Source organism: Chrysoperla carnea, chromosome 5 (genome assembly GCF_905475395.1).
Source record: "Chrysoperla carnea chromosome 5, inChrCarn1.1, whole genome shotgun sequence".
Lineage (NCBI taxonomy): Eukaryota > Metazoa > Arthropoda > Insecta > Neuroptera > Chrysopidae > Chrysoperla > Chrysoperla carnea.
In genome coordinates this window covers 47,646,662-47,667,500 of record NC_058341.1, presented here as the reverse complement: position 1 = coordinate 47,667,500, position 20,839 = coordinate 47,646,662, and positions in this window count along the sequence as shown.

Below are 20,839 nucleotides of genomic sequence, written 5' to 3'. Positions count from 1 at the left end.
GTTGTTGTCACGCTATCAGTGAAGTTAAGAAATATTGAGCACACTTAGTTTTACGATGGGTAACCGCTTGAAAACACTATGTGGATGCTTTTTTTAAATTAATTATAATAGTTTTTTATACACACGTAAATAATTTCAATTTACAAATTATGAAATTTTAATTATTTATACTATAATTAATTAAAAAATTTAAAAAAAACAACAGTTATTTCAAAGTTTTAAGTTTTCACTCCCATCGAAAATCCCCATGACTGAAAAATTTTCTTCGTGTTTTTCAAAACTGCTGCTCTGATAAATCGCATTTCTCTTTAGGACAATTGGACAAAATCTGAATAAAATATTTTCTTTTATGGATGTTTGAAACAACGTTTTTGACAAAAAAATTCAAAACTATCATAATTTGTCTAATTATCCTAACCGTAATACATATAATTTTTGAATTCTTTTTACTCACAGATTATTTGTCGCCCTCTAGACGAAAGTCGCAGCACTAAACACCTCAAAATTATTATTACTTATTGTTGTTGTTTACATTCCTGGTTTGAGTGTATTTTTTTCAATTCTCTTTAATTAACCTCAAATTAATTTTTTTTTTTAAATCATTAACTCCCGAATTAAAAAAGGGGGGTGTTATAAGTTTTACCGCTATGTGTGTGTGTCTATCAGTCTGTCTGTCTGTGCCATCGAAGCGCCTAAACGGATTTTGATTTTTTTTAGTTTCGTTTGAAAAATACCTTCCGTACCTGAAAAAACTAAAAAATTGTGATGATAATCAAAATCGGTTCAGTTTGGAAAAGGCCTTAAAGAAAATAGTAATTCAATGGAGACACGTTTCAACTGCGAGTTTAGACAAAATTTGTCTAAGGTTTTGTAAATTTTATAAATTTCACTTGTTAAAAACTTAATTTTTGTAATCCAGCGAAATTTTAATGTCCCCTTAAGATAATCAAGGCTATTAAGAAGGATAATTGGTTTTATTTGCGCGTAATATTTTCTTATTTCATTATATGGAGTACTCATTTCATTGGTTTTTTAATTTTGGGTCCTGTGAAGCAGATATTATTTTTGTATTCACATAAATAAATAAATAACGAAGAAACGAATAAAAAAACAAGTCGTTATATCGAGAAATAAAAGTGAGTGAAAATTGTCGACGTAGAATTATTGTATAAAAGAATCCTTTTTCACATACAACTATTCGAAACTTTGGATTTATTCACGTCTCGTTTGAACTCTCCTGTCGCTTAAAAAAATTTATTTTGAGGAAATATACCATAAAACCTGTAAATTAAATCTAAACACCGAAAAATCCCTTGGCATAACTATCTCAGACATCATCGTCTTTAGGGTTGGTACCTATTTATTTCTCAAACTTTTAATATTAATAATGTTACCTATTTAAGTAATGTTTTATTGGTTGAATGACACAATAAATGAAAGTTAATTTAAATAAAGGGTTTTTGAAAATGGGTAACAACTTCAAAACTTATGTACCTACATATTTATGTATATTGTCATCACCTCAAATGAAATGAAAGGTGGCATCACTCTTGTCTTGAACATATTATAAGTTATAATAAAGTTGTTCTTTTTAGCTGGGTGTAGGTATTACACTAAGTGTAAGTAAAATTTTCAATTATAACTTTATAAACTAAAAAAACATGACTTTTTGTACTAAAAGATGTATAATAATTTTAAGTGTAACGTAAAAAAAAGAAAGCGTGTTTTTTAGTTTTTATACCATGAATATGAAATATATCAAAGTACACTAAGTTTCCTAAATCACCGAATTAGTCCATTTTCGGTTGTTTGTCAGTCTGTCTGCCTGTCTGTCTGTCAACACGACAGCTCAAAAACGAAAAAATCTATCAAGCTGAAATTTTTATAGCGTGTTCAGGAAATAAAAAGTAAGGTAGAGTTCGTAAATGAGCTTCATAGGTCAATTGGGTCTTGGATCTGTAGGACCCATTTTGTAAACCGTTAGAGATAGGACAAATGTTTTAATGTAAAAAATATTCGTTATAAAAAAATAAACAACTTTTTTTTGGAACATTTTTGTGGGAACATGATTGTTTACCTACAAGGGCGCTAATTATGTGCAAATTTTATAGCATGTATTAGTTAATATGGGAATATCAGTTCTGTGCGTGTGGCTATTTAAGTGGATATCTTTCTTTTATGTGATGTCAAAAAACAAACGATTGCGTCATCAACACTGTCTATACATGTTATTTCAACAATTAACTCAGTCAATTGTTTGTTTTCACTTGTTTTTTTGTATTTTTAATTCATTGTTTACACCGTTATAACATAGTAAAAAATATAAATACTGTTTCAAAATGCTGTAATTAAGTGTAAAAAAATATCTAAAATAGATAATACATTTGAGATGTTTAGACGCAGTCCTTTTGGCGCTCTCTGTTGATGACGTATTAATATATGTGCTGTCAATTGGTGATAGTTTAATGTACTGTTTACTACAGGTGTAATACCCACCTATGTAGTAATTATAGTATATATCCATGGTAATACCATACACATATAAGTAATTAATGCCAACACTATGTTAACAAATCTGACAAGCCACATACTATGACGTCACGCCCGCTTAACAATTTGAATTTCCGTTTTAGAGATTTGAATTTCCGTTTTAAAAAATTTGAATTTGTACTTTTATTAATTATCTTAAATAATTAAAAAGATATTTATTACTAAAAGAATGGTTTAGTTAAAATGTCCAGCCAATGAAGTTACGGAAAAAATACTTGAACCAAATTTAAATTTAATGAATATTCCCTATTACAAGTTTTATAACAATGTAATAACACTATTCGTCGGTTCTGCTTGCATCTACTTAGTGTATACACTATTGCATAAAAAGAACAAATGCATATAAGGTAGACAACATTTTATACAACACTAGACATATTATTTTATACTCGAGTTCAAGAAGAAGAAGAAAACTGTATACCACCAAGGGAGTGATGGAGGAGAGTCATACTCTTACAAGCACTTTATATATTATTTTGTATTATAATTTTAAATGTTAAGAGGGGAATGTGTTAAATGCAGAAGAAGGATATGCAAAAATATACATTGTGATCGAGGCAGAACATTCACTTTCTGATGAATCCTTTTGATTTACTAAAAATTGTTACCAACAAATGATGGCGCAGTTTTAGTTGAGTTTTCTGTCAACAACGAGCCGAGTTGTTTTTTTTTTAGCAGGAAGTTAACTTAATCGTAATATATCTCCGGCCAAGCGTAGTTTTAGTGAGTGTAGTGTCTTTCTCAAGTTTGAACTGATTTCTGAACCTGATATTCCAATCAAATGTAGTCAATGTGAGATTGTCAGCCATGGTACTGGAGAGGTTGGGGAAGCTATTCCACAATGGTAAATATGTAGGCTCTGACTTAACAGAAAACTGATTTCAGAATGGCTGAAAATCTGCTCATATGAACAATTAAGTCTAACAATCATAAATATTATATTTTCCGCAATGTGATAATAACAAGTGAAAACAAATAAGTGACTGACTTAATTGTTGAAATACCCTGTATGGAAAGTGTTGAATGTCAAGTTGCATTTCGAGAATCTTTCCAAAGACCACTAGTTGAAGCTACGTGCAAAGTCTGTTCCATTTTTATAGTTTTGGAGAAAATTGACACTAGAGTTTTGTTCTAATTGCCCTCAGGAGTGAACAGTGATATATTTAAAAAAATGTTTCAAACAAAAGTTGTTAATTTTTACAAAGGAACATTTTTTTCATTTAATCCTTTAGTCTTACTCTAACGGCTTACAACATGGATCTAAGGGACCAAAGAAACAATATACTTATGTTGCTCATTTACGTGCTCAAATTCATTGCCCTAAAAAGTGAATATAAATTTTAATTGCAATGTAAAATTCAAAGTGGAGTGGGGAAGGTTTTCATCTGTAAATCAGCCAATTCAAAGAATGTATGTAGAGAGCACTTCGCGCTTTTATTTTACATTTAAAATTATTATCCACTTTTTAGTGCAATAAAGCGTGTGTCGTTTTTGCCTGATTTTAGAATGATCCTTTAGCCTTAGTGGCATTTCAACATGTTACTTTATCATTGCGAGATTATTTTGAAATTAAATTTGTAACATCTGTGTGTCTATTTGTGGCAGCGTAGTTCCTAAGCGGATGAACCGCTTTATTTCATCGAAGGTAATTCGATCTAGACTGTTCTTAGATATGTTTCAAGTGCGAGTTTTGGATTCACCCATACATGCATATTATTTATGCAAATTGTATTTTTTTAATTTCTTATAAATCAATTTAGATCACAAAATTTCCCTCGCTCTATCGAATGCCGAAAACCGCATTCAAATCTAACTTACTGTTTCAATTTTTTGAACTTCATTGCTTCGTTTCTACGACTACAAACGAATTTCTTCAAACTTTTATTTTAATACTAGAGTGATACCCACCCGCTTCGCTGGGCTTAAAAGTAAAGATTGATAAAGATTGCTCTCGCTTATCCCCTTTCTGTAACACTCGAAATAATGGTAAGGATTGTTTTACACAGGAAAAATATATGTATAATTGTCTATTTTTTAAAATTTATAATAGTAATTATTCATTGAGCATATCAGAGAAGATGGCCGTGAAATATTGACTATTTTTACAGAAATCTGTAATTTATGGTAATGCCAAATGACTACTTTTACAGAAATGTGTAATTTATGGTAATGTTCAATGGCAAATTAAATAAAATTTTTTTTTTTTTTTAAATATATTTTTATAAATTATAATTCATGTGTTATTCTGATATACCAGCTATATTGCTGTACAGTTTCAGTAAAAACTATTCGCTAGTTTTAACGTGAAAGCGTAACAAACAAACATGCTTACTTTCGCATTTATAATATGTAGAGATTGTAAGTTAAACGTTTTCAATCACTCAGTATTACAATACATTTTAATATTGACACAGACACATAAGTTGTGACTTGAAAGTGACACAACACTAACACACACACACACACACACACACACACACACACACACACACACACACACACACACACACACATATATATATATAACAACCAGTACAACAGTACCAACATCAACTAATTAAATTAAAAATACCAATTTAAATTAAGCACAATTAAGTAAAGTACGTCCCTATATCCGTCGTCCGTCCATCATTTTATCACATTTATTTTAACAACCCTATTTTCTATTATATCATCTCATTGCTGCCTGCATTGAATGTTGGATGTGGAAAAACTACCATTCATCTCTCAAACCATTTTACACCATGCAAAGTGTGTACCAAAACATGATGTAACACGGTGTGGGAACGGCACTCATTTGATGTAGCATGGAAAAACAGCCGTCGTTATTTTCAAAATTAAAAGTGTTTACATTTTGGATACTTCACTCGTTTTGTTCACAAAAAAAAAAAAAAAAGATTAATACTAGATTATTTTGTATTTATTAATTTTTTTAAGTACTTTCATGTACCTAAGGTGGAGGTTGTCAACATTTTTGTTTTCACACTATGATCAGTAAAAAAATTTTTTCTGTGTTAAAACTTTTGTATATATTAATTGTATCAAAAACCTTATCTAATTCCAATTTTTGTATAATGTGACAGAGTAATCAACACTGTCTATACATGGTATTTCAATAATTATCTCAGTCAATGGTTTGTTTCCACTTGTTTTAAACTAATTTTAATCTGTCGAAAACGGCATCTTCAATTAGGATCCATTTTAAAATATGGTTCCCTAGATATCAGATCCATATCTGATATCCCAAATCTAAAATCGAATAATTTGACCAGCTCGTACCTCGATACAGACTGGCAATATGTTCAAATATATGCAATTTTCGTAATTTTTGGGACTAAATTACCAAAATTAATTATTCTCATTAAAATTAAAAGCCAAATTATTTCTTTTGCTTTTTTAATGGGTTTTATAAGAAAACCGAAAAAAATTGTTAATTTTATTTTGTCGCCAATTTTGTATGAGCATATCGTTTAAGACATATTTTAATCTGGAGAAAACAATGCCACCAACTAAAATGAGTTCCAAATAACGGCTTCTTGGGTTCATATTTCAAATCCCAAGCTCAAATGAATTGTTGACATAACAAACTTACAAAATTTTGAGATTTTATACATTTTATTTTCGAATCAATTTGCTCCTTTCTACTTTATGAAAGTTATTTGAAGTAACTGAAACAGTTGCGTTTTTATAATGATTATGGAAATAAAATTCTCACATTTATGACCTCTTTTTTTTATTTTTGCTTGTCATTTGAAAGACATATGGACAAGAAGACAGCTTGCGTTTAAGAACTAATTTCCATTTCTTTAAGAAATACGTTACAAGAAAAAAAAATTTGTTAATTAAATTAAACTGTTTTATTTATTATTTTATTAAAGGGTTTTTTGTTTTGGATGGGTGACAGTTTTTTTTTTTATAATGTTGTGGAGTAAAGAGACTGATCTAACAAATTAATTTTGATATGACGTTTAGTATTCTTATTACCATTATTTAAATACAGACATTATTTATTATTTGTTTTAATATTGTAATTTAGAAAATTGTAAAATGTTATTTATAAGTGAGCATTTAATATTATTTAGGGGAAAATGGGAGCATACATATAGTATTTTCACATATTAAAACTCCTATAGTAAAACAATCGCCTTGAAATCGGCAACATAATTTATGATGCCTCTGACCAGTACACAGATGATTTTGAGTACCCCTACTTTTCCTGGGTATAATTTAGTATAATTGGATATTAATTCGTTCTTTTGGTTGTAAAAATCGAGAAATGGTGCTGAAGTTTCTTTCCACTTTTGAGAAATAATGATTCTTTCTTCAAATTCAGGAATTTATGACTCGTAAATCACTGTAGATACTCAAAACCCTGAATGAATATTGGTTTTTTATTAATTCGGTTTCACTCTTAATTTCTTGTTTTTTTGTTACAGGTAAGCAGATCATTTGAAAGCTATATATCCTGTTATTCAAAATTGGAGTAAAGTATGTACTATAAATTGATAGTAAAATTTTGCTAAACCTCTATAAATTATTTCGGCTAAATTATGCTTTAGCTAACAACTTTTTTTTTTTAAATTTTTCGTTTTGGGGACATTCTATTTAGGCATAGAAATTATTTTATTGTTTCGAAAAGTTTAGCTGAATAACAAATGAACAAATCGTTTTGCAAACTAAGGACATAGAGAATGGGCTGAGCAATACACGCACAAAATTGACCGCTCTTTAGAAAGAGACAAAACGCCTGTGTGGCCAGTATCTGTCTCATTTCTATAGGTCTGTAGATTTTTTGGACCAAGACAACTGCTAGCCGCACAATCGTTTTATCTCTCTCATAGTTTCTTGTCCGTATTTATTCTACAGCTGAATAAGGAACACTCTATCCACTCATGCATACTTCATTTTATGCAGTGCAAGACAAAATTATTTTTAAATCTGTTTATTCAGATATTGTTATGTTAAAATAACAAAAAGAAAAAAATGGTTATAAGTTTATTACATGCTTGTCTGCGCAATGAAAAGCGTTCCAAGCCTTGTGAATTAAAACGCCTCACTTAAATACAATTTCGTCAAGTAAAAATTTGTTTACTAACCTTAATAAAGTTTCTATACTGACTGAAGCTCTCAAAAGGGATGATAATCCACGAATTCATCAGTAGAAATGTGGCATTACAATTGGCGCTATGGTCTCAGATCTATTATTATTATTACATATTTATAAAACTGTTTAAAAGTGTAAAATAGTTGACTGGTACTTTTTAATAACTGTTAAACGATTCCATTAAATAATTAACGTTTGTTATGGTAAAGTAAAGCGCTAGTGTCTTATTTAAACATCAATTTAAATTCCATTTTAAAAATAATCAACCATTTACACAAACAGAACTATTTCTAGTTTTAATTTATAACTTAATTTTTTTTTAAAGCTTTGTTAGTGATAGACATGCATTATTACAAACGGTTTCTAAAAGAGAGGTATTTTAATACTTTCCATTTTTTAAGTTATTTTAAAAATAGTTATCATAAATTACATAAATAAGGTATCATAAATTGTTGACAACTAATGTATTAGTTAATACAGATGACAACTAATTCTAGGCCATTCGTTAAGTAGATAGCCGAAATATTTAAGTATAACATTTTTGGAAATCAGATTGTACTTGATTGTCTTACAAATGATTTCTGAGTAAAAACGTGTCATTTTTTTCGAGGCACGATTCGAGGGTTCGTGTAGCTACAGAATTTTTTAAATCCTCATAATATTGAAAATCTTCATTCTCATAATACTGCATACGCATTATTGCTGCAAATGAAATTTTCCGAGTCATCATTTTATTTTGATACTGGACGACATTGTTTTGATTTTGTCTGAGGTGAATTATTGCCCCCGAAGTGTTAGCTTGCTTCAAGTCTTTTTCAGGTATGATATTAAGTATTTATTATGCAAGGACATTTAGAAGGGTATTTCTTCTGGGGTTTTGTTTCGTTTATATGAATTTGAGTAAAAATGCTGACAATTTTCAAATTAAAATTTCAAAACTTTTTATGTACAAATTTGGTGTGTTATCATCAATTAAAAGAAATCAACAATAATAAGGTAACCTTGTTTTCTGGAAATATGGGGTAGTTTGCGTGAAATCCGGCTGTTCTTTGAGCGCCAAACGCATCTTTGTTAAAAATCGGAAAAACTGAAAATTTCGGCATTTTTTCAAATTTTGAGGATTAATTCCATAAAGTACTAGTTTTCGATGGTTCCATTTCTAGCCATTTTAAAAGTAGACTTAATTTGCTACGATATGAGAGTAGAATTGACTCTGTATACTTTTCTTATTCTTACCCAATACTTTCGGAGAGTAAGCCTACCAAAATTTATCAAAGTTACTTTATACACCCCAGCTTGCGTCGAATCCGGTAGTTCTGATTTTTTGCAGCATCGTTTATGATGTTGGTCAAACAAATAACTGAAAAAAACCGTTGGGTCAACATCGTAAACAAGTTTGCGAAAAACCAGAACAATCAGATTTCATTTAAGCTGTAATGTATAAGGTGGACTACAAAGGTGATCATAGAATTCGATTTTTAAAATTATTTTTACTTTAAGTATGTTTATCTATTTTCTTTTGGAAGCTTCAACAGCCAAGATTGACATCTAGATGAAAACAATTGTTCGGTAGTTTCAAGATTATTACAAACTTTTTCCTGTTTATGTAGCAATCTTCCCATGGAGATATGTTCTTGTTATAATCAAAAAACATTCATGCATGCCGCATTTACTGCCTTTCGAAAAGGCTTGATGAGCAGCCTTCTATGTAAGGTTAGGTTATATTAACTGTCCACGAAGGACACACTTAGGCTATAGAGACCATTGTGATACCATATATGTGTTTTACTATCAATTCCGCTGATAATTTTATTTATCAGCTCCTCAATTATTTTCGTGATTGCACCTCCTTCATGCATATACTATGCATTACACCAGCCCATCACAACTATTGATTAAATTAATTTTGGTTGTGACCGCGGGAATCGAAGCTGTTATCTAGAATCGAAGTAGCCTCCTAGGACCAAGACAAACACATCTAAAAACTTCCTTATATTCTTGCGTACAGTGTCTCTTATTTTTATCCTCATCATTAATATGTGTTTTTTTTGTCTCCACGATTATAATAGATGAGATACAAAACGATAAATTTATATATAAACGATTATTATTATTTTAAAATGTTTTCGTTCATTCAAACGCCACGCCGCCCGTCCGTAATCTACTACTATCTATATCTGAGGAGGCCACCGTACAATATGTATCTGAGTTGTGAGTGTGTAATATATCACTTCTCATTCAATTCACGTTTATCATATACTTAGTGAATTTTTGGAAGAATGCCAATCTGTTGTGTATAGTAGTAGAGAAAGGTTTTTACTTTTTATACCATGTATATGAAATATACCAAGGTATACTAAGTTTAGTCGCAAGTTTGTAAAGCTTAAAAATATTGATACTATGAACAAAATTTTGGTATAGGTGTTTATAAAATCACCTTATTTGTCCATTTTTCGGTTGTCTGTCTGCCTGTCATCTGTCTGTCCGTCTGTCATCACGATTACTCAAAAACGAAAAGAGATATCAAGCTGAAATTTTTATAGCGTGCTTAGGACGTAAAAGTGAGGAGTTCGTAAATGAGCAACGTAGGTCGAATGGGTCTTGGATCCTTAGGACCCATATTGTAAACCGTTAGAGATATAACAAAAGTTTAAGTGTAAAAAATGTTCCTTATAAACAACTCTTAACAAAAATAAACAGCTTTTGTTTGAAACATTTTTTCGTAAACATCCCTGTTTACCCGTGAGAACGCAAACTATGCGCAAATTGTATAGTATATATTATATGGGAATATCAGAGTAGTCAACACTGTCTATACATGGTATTTCAACAATTAATTCAGGCAATTGTTTGTTTTCACTTGTTTTTTTTTTATTCTTTTTTAGTGTGGATACACATATTATGTGATATCATTGTATGAGATTTGTCTATAAGATTATTTTCATTCAAATTTCTTTTTAGTGTTTTTTTTTCTTGAATAAAAATGACAGATGTTGTAATTCTGTTTTCATCAATGTAATAGATTATCATTTTATTACTTTTCTAAATGAATAACTCAAAATGAAGGAAAAATTGAGTTTATTTAAACGTAAATTAATTGCTGCCACTTTGATCATTTTCTGGATCATCGGAATTAAAATTGTTTTTTCCCTGTACAGTTAAGGTCGTTGTGAACTTTTTTAGACGAGTGTGTTTTGTAGTTAATGGAAGACTGCTTCAGCAATAATTTAACAATAATTATACTTTTTTAAAAAACAGATAATAGGATTTTCTAGAATATCTATGGAAATTATCTCACACTATTAAATAGAGCCCTTAGAAAATATTTACTTTTAATTATTTTATAGCCTATTAGGCTTTCACGAGGAACTTAGGCTTTCACGGGTTTTTATTGTAGGAATCATTCAATGGACTATTGAAGAAGAAAAAATCGAGGAGTGCTATTAAATTATAGAGTAGAATTTGAAGATAAGGGTGAACTTCTGGTTTGGTCCAAATATCTCGTACACTAAGCAAAACTGCGAGAAATTTTTTATAAAACTTTTTATAGATAATCAAATTTTCCATCAGCTTAGTATTTTTCAATTTATAGAAAAAATTGTTTCTGCCAAAAACAGTTGAAACAAAAAAAAAGACAAAATTTCGTTTTTTTGTGGTTCTTTGTTTTTTTGCCTGTATTTTTTTTTTAGCGGAGATAGGTATAAGCATTGCAGGTGGCAAAAGAAAGTAGATTAAATTCCCTTTTACATGAAATTCTGAAATTGGAGGCTCAGATCAAATATTGGTATATTGAATCACTTGGAATAAAATTTAACATGGGAAAATAACGTAGGAGAAACAAAAAAATAAAATTCATTGAATTACGAATTCATTCAGCAGTAGTTTATTTATTTGCCAAACATCAGAACTAACATATTTTAACCACACATATAATTTTCTGATTCGCCCACCATACAGCAATGCCATACAGACCGTGGTGTTCGAGTTAGTTTCACATTCATATAAATAAAACGATAATGATTGATAGAATCACGTAATTTAGAACATGGGATAAAATATTTGTAAAATGTGATTTTAATTCCGTACGTGATATTCCTAGAGTAGCGGACACTATTCTCGAAGAGAAAACCAAATTTAATTAAATTAATATAGGTCATGGGCTAGTGTAGTGCATGGTACATAACATTGGCTGATAAGTCCCCGGTCTGACACATAGATGGCGTCGCTAGTATTAAATGCATATTATTTTTATATAGTACCAACCTTCAAATGATTCGTGTCAAAATTTGACGTCTGTAAGTCAATTAGTTTGTGAGATAGAGCGTCTTTTGTGAAGCAACTTTTGTTATTGTGAAAAAAATGGAAAAAATGGAATTTCGTGTTTTGATAAAATACTGTTTTCTGAAGGGAAAAAATACAGAGTCCGGAAACTCATTATCAAGCCAAGTTTTTGCTTCCACTGTATTTTTTCCCTTCAGAAAACAGTATTTTATCAAAACACGAAATTCCTTTTTTTCCATTTTTTTCACAATAACAAAAGTTGCTTCACAAAAGACGCTCTATCTCACAAACTAATTGACTTACAGACGTCAAATTTTGACACGAATCATTTGAAGGTTGGTACTATATAAAAATAATATGCATTTAATACTAGCGACGCCATCTATGTGTCAGACCGGGGACTTATCAGCCAACCTATTACGTAAAGGAGACAATATCACCGAAGTTACATTTCCACCTACATACCTGACATTAATTATAGATTTTAGCTTTCGTGAATCTGACCTCAGATCCCGAAAATACTTAACGAAATAAATATGTGAAACAAACTGTTGATTCTTTTCAAAATCTATTTCGAAATATTTAAACTGGAAAAATTGTATTTTCTTGAAATAGTTTTGGATAAAAAGCTTGATCTCTTATATATACGAAGTTAGACTTTGTCTAAATCGTCTCTGAAAACATTAGGGAGGGGGTTCTCGATTATTTAAATAAATAAACGACTTCAAAACTAGGCATTTTTAACTTTGGTCTTATGGGAAAACGGTAGATGGATGATATGTTTTCATAGAGTTCTCCAAAAACAGTAGGTGAAAAAAAAAAACTATTTAAATTGAAGGTAAACTCTTAAAAAATTATTGAAAACAAAAAAAACCTGTCGTGTCCGATTAACCACAGATCTATGAGTACGGTAGTCGGAAAACAAATTTAAAAAAATTATATATTTTCAATTTTGACGGTGGATCATGTTTTAACTTAACAATTTAAGACGAAAAGTAAGAATACAATTTTTAAAAATCTGGAGTACCTAATTTTCAAAGTACCGAAAATTGAAAAATTTGTTTTATTATTTTGATTTCGATATTTCGAAAGTCAAGGAAGATGTTGAAAAATTTTATTCTTATTTTTCATCTTCTTTCATGAAGTTATAACAAAATTCATTATCAAAGTTGCAAAGAAAGTACAAATAATTTTAACCACAAGTCTAAACTTTCAACTTGCCTTGGCGCTCGTATTACCTTAAAGTATATTTTCTCTGGAACTTCTCATAATGATCATAGTTCTGAGACCAGATTCGAATACAGCAAGTCAAAATCTATTACCTCGTTTGAAAGAGTTAATTTAAAAAGCAAAAAAAATCACTGTGCAATTTTTCAATAAGATTTTTTATTTAGGGATACATGTTAAAAATATCCCTATAATGGTCTTAAGATCTCAAGTTTTGTTGCGTTACTCTGATTTCAAAAAAAAAAAAAAGATACAAAATTTATCTAAGCAAAAAGTGTTGAAAAAAACATAGATGAGATTTGTAAACGTATTCTTTGATGTTCTTCTCATAATAATGCTAATAATAATATCCAGTAACACATAAACTTGATCCTTATATATATTTTTATATATACTATTAGCCTTTATAGGATTATCCCAATTCAATCCTGTGAGTAAACTACACAGAAATATATTTGTACATATCTACATCTGTAAAAAGGTATAGTAAAGGTAAGGCGGCTAAGGATAGGCTAAATAATAATAAGCATATTTATCTGTTTTTATCTGACACAACATAAAACATATGTGTTTAATGATAAATGCAATGGTGAAAATTATTTTAACGCATTGTGAACTATATGAACATTGTGCCCAAAAATAAAAATTTATGGTTTTAAAATTATAGACACGATCCACAAAACTAGTCGGGACTCTGATCTGGAGACTCCATTCAAATGAATAGGTAGTATATGATTATTTAATTTAACTTAAATTTATAACGAACTCGAAAAAGAGCCAAAAATTTGATATTTATAACTTTCAATTAATCGTCTGTCTCACTTTATATTATGTAAAAATCCTGATGTTAGTAATTTCAGTCTTGTCTCAATCTTATATCGATAGTATAAATGGCGTCGAAATTCAATTTGTGTAACAAGTCAAATTTACAAAATTTAAAAAACTCCCGAAAAATTTTTAGCTACGAAATACTAAACTCGCATTTGAAACATATGTAAGAACACTCTCCATTAAATTGCCTTTTTCCTTAAAGTCTTTTCCAAACTGAGCCAATTTGAAAGATTATCGCCAATTTTTTTACGGAACTCTAAATTCGCACTTGAACCATAGCTTAGAACACTCTCAATTAAATTACCTTTCAAACAAAACCAAAAAAAATTAAAATTGATTCATCCGTTTAGGCGCTACGATGCCACAGATAGGCAGACAGACACACACACAGCGGTCAAACTTATAACACTCCTTTTTTTAGTTAAGGGGTTAAAAAAGAAAACAATCGTTGCATCGACGTAAACTTGAATGAGAATTTATCGGAGTAGGCTGTACATGCTTGTTCCAGAGATTCTAACAATTGATGAGAGAGGAGTCCTGAATGTTTTATCTTCCCGGACACTCGTTCTATAAGAAAAACTGGAAAGTTGAATGGGGAAATTCTCATGGAGACTATTCTCCACAAGTGTATCACATTCGCTGGTGTAAAACAAATTACTAAAAAATTTCAATATTTATTTAACAATTTTAAAAAAGCTATCGAAAAACATCTCTAACGACAATTTGCCAGACGTTAAATCGCAAAATAGTTAGATAAACATATTTGGTTAAGTTTTGATTTATAGTTAAATCAACATAAATCTGTCGGTAAAGCAAATCCATTATGGTAAGTTATGGTGATCAATTTTATTCATGATCTCAAAACCGCAATCTTATTATAATTTTATGGCAGTAGAAAATATGGTTATGCCATTTTAATTATTAATCAAGCGTAGGTTTTTAAATAAATTTATTGTATATTTTTAAAAAGATACTTTACAAATATTTTAATTGGTAAATTAATTATCTGTTCAACAGTTTAGCACTGGACATTTACTAGTATTTAAGTTTTAAAAAACCACTTGAATAAATAATCTGCAACAGTCATATTTAATTAATAAAAATATTAAAAAAAAAAAAGTTGGTATTTCCGATTACTTTTACTATCTATTAATTTTATTACACATCTATCCACAGGCATAGTCGAGTCGTTAATAGAAGTGTTATGTTTTGATGTTTAAATTTAAAATCCAAATTTCTGTTTTGTACCAAATTTTAGAAGTAAATGTTACCATATTATTATATTTTATATGCCACTGGCTCTTAATGCTTATGCAAAAATTCAAGTATTTCCGTATCGAAAAAGAAGTGAAAAATTTCATTACAATTTACATACACTTAAGAAAGGATTGAGATTGTGCTTATACTATTACAAAAAATTTAATTCAAATTATTGGATCTATGGCACATTATCGTTCTGATTTGATTTTGGGTTGGGAAATAAAACCAAAAATGTGTAACAAAGAAGTGAAATTTACAAAACTTTAAAACCTCCGACAAAAATTTTTGGGTTTGAACCCTAAATTGGCACTTGAAAGATATCTAAGAACTCTCTCCATTAAATTATCTTTCAAACAAAACAAAAAAATCAAATTCGATTCATCCGTTTATGCACTACAATGCCACAGACAGACAGGTAGACAGACAGACACTCGCACATAGCGGTCAAAATTATAACACCTTTTAAAAAAATGAGTTGTGAAAATGAGCTATCAGAGGTTATTGATAGTATCCAGTAACACAATTAGAGCTATCAGAGGTTATAGATAGTATTTAGTGAAGATAATTTAAAGAAAGTACAAGTTTTGGTGTTATGTCATAGTAAATATACTGATCAAGCCGAATGTAATGTAGCATTTTTTTTGACAGTGAGTATACGCACATATTGGGGGGACTACAATTAATCAGAAGTTTGTCTTTTTAAAACTAATATTACAACTAATTCATACAATAAAAAGTAAATGTAGCTATAAAATTCAATTTTTTAAAGAAAGAACAAGTATTTGACTTTTAAAATGTTAACTGAAATTTTCAGCAAAAAACCTTGAAAATAAAAAAAAGCACTACGTTTATAAGGTTGGATAATGTACGAAGATACGAAAGGAACATAGTGCTTACCGGGTGTCCCACGATACCTTTCGTTCTTTTTATTATCACATTGGTATGCATAATATTATATCAATATAAGATAACTTTTGCAATAACACGTCAAAATTTCTTGATTAATAATTTCTTTCATAGACACAACTGATAGACGTGGGGTAATTACGAATTTTGGTGGGGTAAACATACTTTAACAAGCTGAGCAATTTTATTGACTATATTTTATTATGATTATCAATCTAAAATATTTCCAAAATGTCAGAGTAAAAAAAAAGCTTCTTTGAGTACTCTTAATTAAAAACTAATAAGAGACTCGTAATTATTAATTTAAATAAGTTAACAAAATATGAAATCTGATAATTATAAAAATTGACTCAAAATTATGTGTAGTAAAGTTTCCTAAAAATGAGCTACGTTTTCGTACTGAAAGCCTGAAATTCATGCTTTGTAACGAACATGATGACAATAAAAACATTTTTGGAACTAATTTCTTGATATTAACCCCAAATCTGCACTGTCTATAATTATACTAATAATACACCTCCCCCCCCAGTTCGTGTTCACCCCACTCTCCACCACACCTTTAAATATACCAAGCTGCCTATAATTGTTTAAGAAACCTATTATTTTAATATTCGATGTTTCGGTCGAGAGATTGAGATTTAGACACTTTTACTTGTATTATATGACGATTTTCATCGGTTTGATTCGCATTCAAATAATTTTGAATGAAATATCATGCAAAAATATCTGGTTTCCCATTTTGCTGGCCCAAGGTAATATTTTTGTAGTAGTATAATTTTTGTATACCGAGGTTCTATGACATCACTACGTACTAAATTTTTCATTTTGTGGTTTTTTATTGTTTACCAATCTTATTTTTTTACAAAGTAAGAATGTGTGTTTGAGATTTCAGTATTCAAATATATCTTTTCAAAACAGTAATTGATTCGACATAATAATTTTGTCAAGATATATATATTTTATACTACATTCAATATCATATAGTTTTAGGATTCCGATGATGAAAACAAACCTTTGAAAAAAATTATTGTTTCGTATGTTTAAAATAAAAGGGGAAATATTTTTCCGAAAAAAAATTCAAAAGTTAGATTACACGGATTCTGTCACGTCTTCTGAAAATCGTGCCAGTTTTTGTCAATAATTTTAGTTTTTTGGCACAAAAACGGCAAACTAAATGTTTATAAAAAATAACACGATTTTCGGAAGGCGTCATAGAATCCGTATAGTCGGACGTCGGATTCGTTAACAGCGGCCAAAATACCTCCTAGAACAAAGTTTCTACAGCCAATATTTAGTTTGCCGCTTTTGTATCAAAAAAGTTAAATTTTTGGCAAAAAATAGCGCGATTTTCGGTATACATGACGGAATTCGTTAATCTGACATCAGATTCGTTATCAGTGACCAAAAATTCCTCCCAGATGACAGTTTGGACGATAAATAATTAATTTTCCGTTTTTATGCCAAAAGCAGATTTTCTGATAAAAAATGGCTTGAATGTTTGGTATACGAGATGGAAATCATGTAATCCGACATCGGATTCGTATTCAGCGACCAAAAATACCTACTAAATGACAATTTTAAGCCAAAATAAGCATTTCCAAAATGGATGGAGGCCTAATACCTTTTTTTAAGCAGGTTAAGTTGGCTGAATGTTCTTAGGGGTCCTATAAACACGTTACAAATAGTTTGATTAAAATCGGTGCTGTTTCCCCACTTTTCCTATGCATCTCGGCTCACGTATTCGTTTTCTATTAGGAGAGAGCTAAAAGTGTTTTTTTGTATTTTCATAATCAATTTTTGGTGAAAATTTTACTTAATTTTTACCTACTGAGCCACTTTTCTTCGACACTGTTCACACCTACCGAATACAAATTTTTTTCTCCGTTCAAACTATTAAATTTACATATAGACAACATTTTATATGTTTGCCTGTCTATTGAAATGAAAATACCTTGACATTTGACTGACGCGGCGGTTTAAATTGTGATTCAAACTAAAATGTTTGCCAATTTTTCAAATAGATTTCATTGTATTTTGTATATATGTATATAAAAATATCTTTTTGGCACAATATATAAACAAAATCTGTATAATTCCCAGACATCATGCTCTTCTCCTAGGAAATAAGTAAAATATAATTATTCATCGACCGCACAAGATCGTGAGTACATAGTGAAATGAAATTTCCATGATTCGTTTTGATGATCAAAGGTAAATTGGGTTTTAAATACATTCCATATTTAAATCGTGACTCGAGTATCAAATTCATATAAATCGAGTTATTGGATTGTTTCGTTTTTCAACTATTCTTTCAGAAAGTTAAAGTTAATTTATTGACAGTACAATGCACAAGAAAAAACGCTTCGCAGTTTAAAACTTTCGAAAAGGTTAAATAATGAAGGATTATGAGAATGAGAAATCATTCTATTCTCCACCGCCATTGACAGTTGTGAACTTTCAACCGTTTTTACATTTGAATAATATATTCCTTTCTCGTAAGATTATTTTTATTGTCAAATTCATCTAAATCAGTTCTCAAAAAGACAGATTGAGAGTATGAGGAAAATTTCGTATAATAATGAGCTGACGGTCTCATAAGATTGATGATAGGAACATTTAGTATAGTACCGGATGATGTAATCTGTAAAAGTCAACAGGAAAGCAAAATTTACACTTACTCATTCATTTATTTTATATTTATTTGATATATAATTAAGTAATTTGGCGAACTTTTATTGTGCGAATATAAACATTAAGGATATTTATTCATAAAATTTATTATTTTGTTTTTTTGGAGTTTGGAAATGGAGCCAATTTTATTTAAAAGTGAGTTTGTTGTGACGTTGATGGGAACATTCGTGTTTTAAGACAGGGATTTTCGGGAATTAATTAAAATCCGTCTAATGTTTCTATTTCAGACAAATCCCATAATATATAATTGCTACAAGAACTAAGAATGTTTTATTCCTGAGATACAGACGGTTTAAGATATATTAGCTTTATCTTTTTGAGATTTGACAGCTTCTATCTGTTGTTTGATTGCAAATAAAGCCTTTTTTAATGCTTCGTCTTGGTTTACACAGATTTAACATACCAAGGAAGGTAATTAAGATCTGTTCTCAAAAACGACACCAAATGTGTCTGTAATACCTTTTCTTACTTTATGTATCTGTAATAGCTGGAATACCTTTCTCTATACTCAAATGTTCCAGCAGCAGCCAACTGTTTCATGGTCGAAAAATACATAGCGTGCGTTAGATAGTAATCCAGTCAGCAAGTCTAAAGAGAAGTGTTTAGATGGCACTCCCTAAAATTAAAATTCTATAATATTTGGTCTAGAAAAAATCTCGATGTTCTTCTATAAGGCTGACTAATCACTTCAAAATAAACTTTGCGGACCTCTTTTAAAACACCTAAGCATAACCAAAAAAAAACCCAAATGTTTATTTAAACATAAATATACATACATTAAATCATTATTCGTGAATAAACATACATAAAATGTAAAACTAAGCGTCATACATATACAGTATACAGCTCGTATTCACTTGTTTTTTGTTTTTTAAGGATGTTCCAGCATGGTATTTGCAGTTTCTATGTTAAAGCAATGGTACAATTTTTTTTTCGACAGAATTTAACTTAAAATTAAATTTAAGAATTTAATAATGCTTACTATTAATTCCCAAAGTTTCAGAAATTTTGACCGTTTAAAATGGGAAATAATTATGCCAACGTCCCAATTTCGATCAATTTACGTCAAAATTAATATCTCGAAAGTGAAAATTAATTTCTAAATTTTTTTTTTAGAATTGTATTGTATAAACATTTTTTTCTACTTTTTCTTCAATATATAATAATATCATAAAAAATAGTTGGAGAGACCGGACATTTTACATGCTTTAAATGGGACATGACCCTCAAAATCGCGAACTTTGTCTTTAAATATCTCGCGATCTAAACGGTCAAAAATTATGAAATTTTAGGAATTCATAAATAAAGCTATTATAAACCCGAGAAAAAAAATTCGGCCAAATCTGTCGAAAAGTGATTTCATGCTGGTACTACCTTAAGTATCCATCATCATTTTAAAAAACAAAGATACAAACACAACAGTGTTTTGTTTTATTGTTTTTATTGTTTTCAGATACATTAAAACAATGATAATAATATATAAAAAATAAAAGGAAATAACATAAATGTGAATACAAAACAGATACACACATTACTTATTATATGTTAAAATCGATAGTGTTTTGTTTGGTTTTGTTTCTAGTATACTTATGTATGTTACCGATAGAATAAATATGTTGAGATTATTTACAATTTTAAGTCATTCTATACAATACCTTAAAATGTCTATCCGTCTTTATTCTCCTAAGGCCCCTCGAACAATAGTTTGCACAAAATGAACATTATGCTTCAGGCCCAAGTTTTTTTTTGGATCGACCATATTTCTTTTTGAATCTTCCCGCGATGTTCGACACACGTCAAATTTATTTGATTAGTCTATCATCTATATCCAACCGGACTTTGAACCAATTGTTCCTTAGCATTAAGGTTAACATACTCCTCAATAAAAATTGGTACGTGTTTCTAAAATATAAACATCGATATCGCTGGACCTTAAAGCAAATATTTATTTTGTGTAAAAAATTGAATATTGGGCTTATATTCCTACCT